Here is an 8601-nt window from a genome sequence, read left to right as displayed (position 1 = left end):
AAAGAAAACTTATCACCATTTTCTAAACTTTGGAAATATGGAGGACATTTCTATTTACTATGGTACATAATTTATGTATTACACATATTATTTGTGCATATGTGTACATATATGTCAATATATTATATATACATATTATATATTAAATTAGCAGCAGGATATGTTATTAATATCTTCAAGGCACCATCTTTCTCTGATCTGTATTCAAATCATCATCTCTTTCCATCCTCCCCCTTCTGCCCTATCATCACTACTGGCCATGGTTCTCGTACCATTCATAGCCCTTCAATAATTATGATAGAAGACACTAAGGAATTATGTGCTTCTGTGCTCTGCATCCCTTCTCGTAGTCTCTCTACCCTGCCCTAGCCTCCATCCTTATCCCAACACACACACACACATACATAGCATTTCCTCAAGTCCATGGCTACTGTGAGGGTTGCATTAACCATATTTAAAAATGTATTTGTTGGCCAGGTGTGGTGGCTCACACCTCTAATCCAAGCACTTTGGGAGGCTGAGGTGGGAGGATTGCTTGAGCCCAGGAGTTTGAAACCAGCTTGAACAACATAGTAAGACCCCATCTTTCCGAACACTTTAAAAATTAGCCAGGTGTGGTGGCGCACACACATGGTCCCAGCTACTTGGGAGGCTGAGGCAGGAAGATTGCTTGAGCCTGGGAGATAGAGGCTGCAGTGAGCTGTTATTGCACCACTGCACTCCAGCCAGGGCAACAGAGTGAGACTCTTGTCTCAAAAAAAAAGTATATGTTATTTGGTGTTGCGTTTACACATAGGTAAATTATACATATATAATAAAATATATACATATTAATTTACATACACATATATCTTTTTGGGAGGTCCTAGCCGGAGAGCACAAAGACTTATATACCCTTGACTGAAAAATGATCCTCCTCTATCAGGGAAGGCCATCCTTTTTGACCAAGCAGCCTCAGGAGAGATGCACATGGAGCTGTGAGAAAGGGGACACCCACCTAGCCGGCCAGATCAGCCAAATCAACCCTGGCCATCAATCGGGTGACAGATGTCTCAGCCAGATGACCCTCACATCCACATACACATACATCTTTCCATACATTCATATGAAATAATGTAACCATACAATATACACACAATTTTTTTTCCTTCTCTTTGGTCAAAAACTGTATTCCTTCCAGATACTAATATGGTACTAGAGGAAGCTAAATGCTCTTTTTTCAATGACCCCTGCAGCCTGAGAGCAAATTAGTGTTGTTCACAGATGCTTTTTGTGTGCATATTTAGTTAGTGCAATTACTTTTGTACCAACCTAATAGTATTTTCCAGAACATAACTTGGAGCAGGGCAGGAGATGGAAATAAAGGAAGGGCACACACTCTCTTGAGTATTTCTTTATATGTACAGCTTCAGCCTCCATAGATGTTAGGTGTGAATGTTTTTCTCCACTGCATTTAGATTATGTCAAAGGGAGTCAAAGTTAATAAACACAGACTGTGAGAAAGTCAATCTCTTTTTGAACATAAGTGCAGAAACCATTTCATCCCTAGTTCCTGGCTCAGTACCTACCACATAATCAGCACTCAATAAATATAGATTAAGTGACTGACTGGATGAATGAATATAGTGCAATTTTGGTCCAGGTAAAAATGAAAAGTGGAGAGGGAGAAATTGTTCTTTATTTTCAGAGATGCATGGCTATGTATTCTGAAGACAGACAAGAGAATCTGGTAGCCTGGAAATTGACAATCATGAAAAAAAGGAACTCAACAAGTTTTCCATTAGGGACTCAGCATTGTGATCTGGTTTCGGAAGCCTAGATATTGGCTGAGATCAAATAAAGAAGTTCAGGAGAGATGAGTGACTCTAAACATACTCCTATTCCTTAACCAGTAAGCTTGCAAACCATTGAAAATTTTGTGCTTAACTGTGGCCTCAGTCTACAGAGAAAGCTCCAGGCTCCACAGAAAATGTGTAAGAAATGGGTCTTGTAATGACAGTCTGGTATTATCAATATTCCACTGATCACAGTGACCTTACCTTGTATTAATGATTGCTTAGGGTGAATGACATACTAAAGTTCAATAAAAACATCTTCCATGTATAAACATCATTGGGAGCTACTACCACCTTTAAAGAAAGTGTCATTCAGCAATCTAACCCTTGTAGTCTTTCTGGAAATGGGTGGCCACTTAGGACTATCTGGACACAGGAAGCTTAGGATGCAATTGACCAGGCAGCTCTTTAGAAAACAGAAATCCAGCCGACCTTCCTGATCTCCACTGACTCTGCATTTGTTTAGACTGATGCATTTGCATACATTACGTGCAGCCTACTTTTTTCCCCCTAACTTGGTAATAAAAACATGGCAAGATGGAAAACACACCACGTTCATGCATTTTAATGTCCTAATATTTGTTAACTTGGAATGAAATATAAAATATATCTGGTTTTAGCACCCTAGCAAGCTGAATGCCTTGGCCATCTGTTCATTTCTTGCTTTTCTACATCTTAGCCATTTCACTTCTGCTTCTAATTGTAACTGCCACTTTTATGCTGATGGCACAAATCCTGAGACCTTTTTAATGCCACTTTCAGGCCTCCTTGGCTCATCTAAAACGATGGCTTAATCTCAATTGCTTTTAAATTTATTTTAAACCCAAGGGGTTGATCTAAATAAACAGGTATTCTTGAATAATACAATTCCATTTTCTTTATCTGACTTCTTGTTTTATTTTTCACATTGGCTACCCCAGTCCATGGCCTGGTCCTCAGGACTGTATCATTTTTCTTTCAATGTCTCACTCTCTCCATTCCATTGCAGCTGAAGCTTTCAATCACATTATCTTATTTCACATTATAATTTTGCTTTCACACTGCCATGTACTCTGTTTAATTAAATAATTTGTTGACACACTCAGATTTCTATTTACCCTTGTCTGGGAGTTCCAGCCAAGATAATTACATCCCGGGCTTCAGGACCTCCCTACGGTAAAATGTTGAAGTAGGGAACATTTGTCTTTAGCTATCTCTCACAGGATTTATCAACTTGGTATCTTCTCTTCTCCCCTCACTTTCCCTCCTCCCTCCTTCCCAACATGTGAAGTGATTATCCATTTTGGCTCTTCCCATCCATTCCTGATTTTAAATAGTTTTCCCTATTATCTTTAAACCTAATTGTAAGTCTATGTCTCTATCCGGCTTAATAATAGAATAAAATTTGCAAAACTCCAATCCTCTTATTCCCACTAAAATATATTAGTAAATAAGAAAACTATTGGTTCTTAAGCATTTGAGCTAGTTCAACCATGTTGAGGGAAAAAAGTACTTACCGAGTGCTAACTATATTCAAGGCACCACAGTAGGTGCTAGGAGTGTGGCAAGGGATAAGGCGCCAGTCCCTGAACTCCCAAAGTGTGGAGTCTCTTAAAGAAAACAGACACAGGCCAGGCACAGTGGCTCATGCCTGTAATCCCAGCAGTTTGGGAGGCTGAGGTGGGCAGATCACCTGAGGTCAAGGATTTGAGACCAGCCTGGCCAACATGGTGAAACCTCATCTTTACCAAAAAATACAAAAAATTAGCTGGGTGTGGTGGCATGTGCCTGTATTCCTAGCCACTGGGGAGGCTGAGTTGGGAGAATCGCTTAAACCCGTGAGGTGGAGGTTGCAGTGAGCTAAGATCATACCACTGCACACCAGCCTGGGCCACAGAGCAAGACTCTATCTAAAAAAAAAAAAAAAAAGGAAAAAAGAAAAGAAAACTGACACAGACAACGAATATTACAATATTGCCTGATGAGTTCCATGACAACACATACACCAACTTTGGACGCATAGACAATGGGCAACTACCCTCAGCCACCCTCCATTCATCTATCTAGTCTGTTTTCTTTTTGAAGTAGGTATTGTTTTATTAAGACTTTAATGAATAGCAACTGTTAACAGTTATTGAGAAAATATTATATGCCAGGGATTAATCTAAATATATTTGATATATTAACTCATCTAATTCTCATAAATTACCCCAGTAAGTTGATGCTTATACCCTCATTTTATAGATAATAAAACCAAGGCACAGAAAGACTAAATTGCTTTCTCAAAGTTAGACAGTGAGTGTTAAAGATATAACTCAACTTCAGTCCAGATGCAGTGGCTCACGCCTGTAATCCCAGTACTTTGGGTGGCCAAGGTGGGCAGATCATTTGAGATCAGGAGTTCTAGACCAGCCTGGCCAACATGGTGAAACCCCGTATCTACTAAAAATACAAAAATTAGCCGGGCACAGTGGCGCGCGCATGTAATCCCAGCTACTCAGGAAGCTGAGGCAGGAGAACTGCTTGAACCCAGGAGGTGGAGATTGCAGTGAGCTGACATGGCACCACTGCACTGCAGCCTGGGCAATACAGTGATCACTTATTCCATTTGACTCTAGAACAGTGCTGTCCAAAAAAAGTTTTGAGTGATGGTCAAAATTTTCCAAATCTGTTTTGCTTAATACAGGGGCCACTAGCGTGAGCATCTGAAATGTGGCTATTGGCAACTGAGGACCAGAGTGTTTAATTTTATTTAATATTTGCTGATTTTAATGGACATAGCTCCTAACCTGCAGGTTTCCTCCTGGTCACTAGGCACTACTCCTCTCCAGGGCATGAGATGAGGTGAAAAAGAAGGAAAAGTCTGGGCAAAGACATCTAGTGGGGCTTTTCATCAGAGATGTCGACAGCGGAATGGGCTGGTCTAGAAAACACTTCAAGACCTGAAAGAATAAAAGTTAGCATAATAAGTATGGACTTGAAATTTAAAGGATGGCACCTCATACCAGTGACCTCTCATCAAGGCACTTTCATCTACCAACAAAGGGCACAAGTTAACATCAGCCTTGTTCCTTCGGGCGCTTAAGAGAAATCATGGTAAAGCTCTATAATTAGACCTTAAGAGTGGAATTTAAATACTATATTTTATTTTAAGCACTGTGAATTCCCAGGCAAACAGAGACAAATCCAAAATACAAGTTTAAAAAGAAGATAGAAGAAGCTCTTGACATGGGCATAATAATAAGATTGATAATGATAATATCGTTTATCAAACATCTGTAAGTCTAGTAAGCAACTTCAATACATATTATGTTAAATTATCATTTTATCCTTACAAGTCTGTAAGATGGGAATTACTGTTTTCGTTTTGCAGATAGAAACATAAAGGCATAGGGAGGTTATGGCGCTTACGCAAGGTCACATGTCCTGTAAGTAGTGGAACGATGATTTGAGCCTTATCAGTCTGGGTCCAAAGTCTACGCTTTCTCCTCTGTGTAAATCATCTTTTTGCTAAAACTGCCTCACAAAGCATTGATATCTGGGTGTCCAATCTCAGTCTCTAGCCTCAGCTTTAGTATTTGTCACCTGGCTTACATGGTAATACCAGTAGAAGACATTGAAAAGATTACCCAGGAGGTGTTCTATAAATTCTAGTTTTCCTTTATAGCTCATTTTCAATACCCCAGATTGATCTCCTTGTTACAAGGTTTCATCCTTGTCACTGAAAAATTCTAAAGAGTGCTGGTAGGATCAGGCGTAAATGCCCCAATCTGTCACAGAAGTAATCTGATGCCACCAATTCGCAGAGGTGCATTGAGTGGCCAATGTCAATGTAAAATCTCCACTGCCATCCTGCTGCCTCCCTCACCACACACAGGCATGGGCAGACCCCTGCCTTATGCCCTTCTTGGGTCTGGAGTTCCGTCATTTCTCTCCACCTATCCAAAGTCCATTTGTCTGACAAAATCCAGGTCAACTCCCTTCCTCCACGAAGCCCTCCTGACTACTCCAGCGCCCACCTTCTCTCTCAGGCTAGGCCCCTGTCACTAGTTAGGGTCCTTGTCACACATTTTTATACTTAAACATATGTTGTGCTGTTATCAAGTTCTCTCATGCACATATTTCTTGACTCTCCAATGAAACCACAAGATGCTGAAGAGCAGGAATATGCATTAAAAAATCACTTTGAAAGCTACAAAACATATCTGGTATCCATTTGGTAATTAGGAAATATTACAAAGAGCATATGCTATGACCAGGAGGGTAGGACTGACCATAGCCTCTAGTTTGTGTCTTCCCGTTCAACTATGATCTTTCCAGGAAGAGTGTATTTCTGATTGATTTTTGTACTTTCCTAAGTGTCTCCAGTGTCTTTTTCTAGCATTTTCAAATAGTGAATGCCCAGTAAGTATCTATTAGTAATATTTATAGCAAATTGTGTGCCAGGCACTGTAGAAAATGATGTTTATGAATCACCTCACTTAATCATCCCAGGCAGGCGTAACAGGTGCATGGTGCGCTGTCCAGATCTCTTCTGAAAAAGTAAGCCTCTCATTCCCCGGCTCCCAGCAGTGTTGCCAGCTGTGTTACTCACCAGGAATTGCACTCAGCTGTCACTCAAGTTTGTGCTTTCTTTCCTCATTGACTGATCCAGGGTTTAAAGGTCCAGCCCACTTGCCTCAGGTGGGCGACTCTAAAGGGCCCTCTTAGCTCCTGGACGCCCACGTGGGATCAGCTGGGGCTTTCGTGGGCACTGCATTGTAGTTCAATTCCCAGCTCTACCAAATCCTGCTTCCTTTATTCCCACAGATGTGGATACCAGGGCATCCACTCCAAACCCCCTGCATGCAAATCCCCACCTCAGAGTCTATTTCCCAGAGAACTGACCTAAAACAGTAGGTGTTACTAGTATCATTATTCTCATGATACAGATGAGGAAAGAGAAGCTTAGAGAAGTTAAGTAATTTGATCAAATGTAAACACGTGGTACGAGACGGATGCAGGGCAGAGCAGATGAGCCAGCCCTGAGCTCTTACCAGGATGTGCTGCCTCAAGAGCCCAAGCATGCACAAACTCATTAGTTTTCTATTTAACCTAACTAGACAGAGGAAATGGTTGTAAATGTACCCATGCAATATTTAGGATGAACAGGAAAAACAACTTCCTGATGATGAAGAAAGATTGTGAGTAATTTTTCTTTTTATAGAGACAGGGTCTCACTAGATTACCCAGGCTGGTCTTGAACTCCTGGGCTCAAGCAATCCTCCTCTCTTGGCCTCCCAAAGTGCTGGGATTACAGGCATGAGCCACCACACCTGGCCCTATTGTGAATGATTTTTAAGCACAACTGTTAATGTGGAGTCTTTTCCTTTGAGCGAAACAATAATCGCAGAAGTCAGGGCTGGGTGTGGTGGCTCTGTAATCCCAGTGCTTTTGGAGGCCAAGGCAAAAAGATAGCTTCAGGTCAGGAGTGTGAGACCAGCCCGAGCAACATAACAAGACCCCATCTCTACCAAAAAGTATACAAACCCACCAGGCATGATGGCGTGTACCCATAGCCCTAGCTACTCAGGTTGCTGAGGCGGGAGGGTCACTTGAGCCCAGGAGTTGGAGGCTGCAGTGAGCAGTGATTGTACCACTGCACTCCAGTCTGGGTAACAGAAGGATACCCTGTCTCTAAAATGATAATAATAATTATCACAGAAGCCAACAAAATATTTGGAGGATAATGAAAAATATTGAGCACTTACACCGAGTTCTAGAAACTCTGCATGTGTAGAAGTTCCCCTCGCTCCCTTATAGATGAAGAACAACTGTGTCTGGAGAACTGGAAAGGTGTTTGGATTGACCGTTTGCATGATTTCACAAGGTGAGGAATGGATCCATATCCTCTCAAGATAGTGGTACCTTAAATAGCTAGCCTCTGTAATTAATCTGGACTGAAAAAAAGTTAGGTGCAACAATAGGCTTCTCTTTTCTATGTCTTCATTTTTCAATTTATCCTGCTCTGTTAGTTTTTATGTGTAGGAAGGAAACATTTATTTTAATCTAAGAAATATTTATGTATTATAATCTAGTAATAGAAGAAGACAAAAAAGATGTGATGTTGAAAATATGAATAATTAAAATCAAATTTTGCAGGCCAACTATTTTTCTGAGCATGTGTCTCTGTGTGTGTGTGTGTGTGTGAGAGAGAGAGAGAGAGAGAGAAAGAAAGAGCAAGAGAAAGATAGGTGTAAAGGAGAGAGAGCCTTTTCTCATAACTATTTTTCCTAGCTTAATATTTTAATTGAGAGATATTCTAGCACAATTCTACAGTAATACAGGCTTGTATTGGATAAAATACATGCCTGACAGACATGGAAGATGGTAAAAGGCCCTCTTGGTTAAGTACTTTCTAAGAGGAAAGATTTAGCTGACTCTGAAGCCCAAATAAAATAATGCTTGCACCCTATAATATATGAGCCCATTTTGAATTTACATAAATTTCTTTAATACCGTCTTAATTTATCTTCTTTTCTTAAAACATTTCACAACATTAAGATCATTTTTTCCCTAATTTCAGCCCACGAACTAATTCAACAAATATTTGTTATCTCCTACATGCCAAGCACTATACAAAATGGTTGAAGAAATCTTCACTCTAATTATGGCCTAAAATTATAAACCCTAAGCCATTTAACCTCTTTGGATGCCTGTATTTATATCTCCAAAATAATGGCCGGGCATGGTGGCTCACGCCTGTAATCCCAGCACTTTGGGAAGCCGAGGCGAGTGGATCACTTGA

This window comes from Pan paniscus, chromosome 10 (genome assembly GCF_029289425.2).
Source record: "Pan paniscus chromosome 10, NHGRI_mPanPan1-v2.0_pri, whole genome shotgun sequence".
In the NCBI taxonomy this organism is placed as follows: Eukaryota; Metazoa; Chordata; class Mammalia; order Primates; family Hominidae; genus Pan; species Pan paniscus.
The sequence above is the reverse complement of the archived record's forward strand: the minus strand, read 5'-3'. Positions refer to the sequence as shown.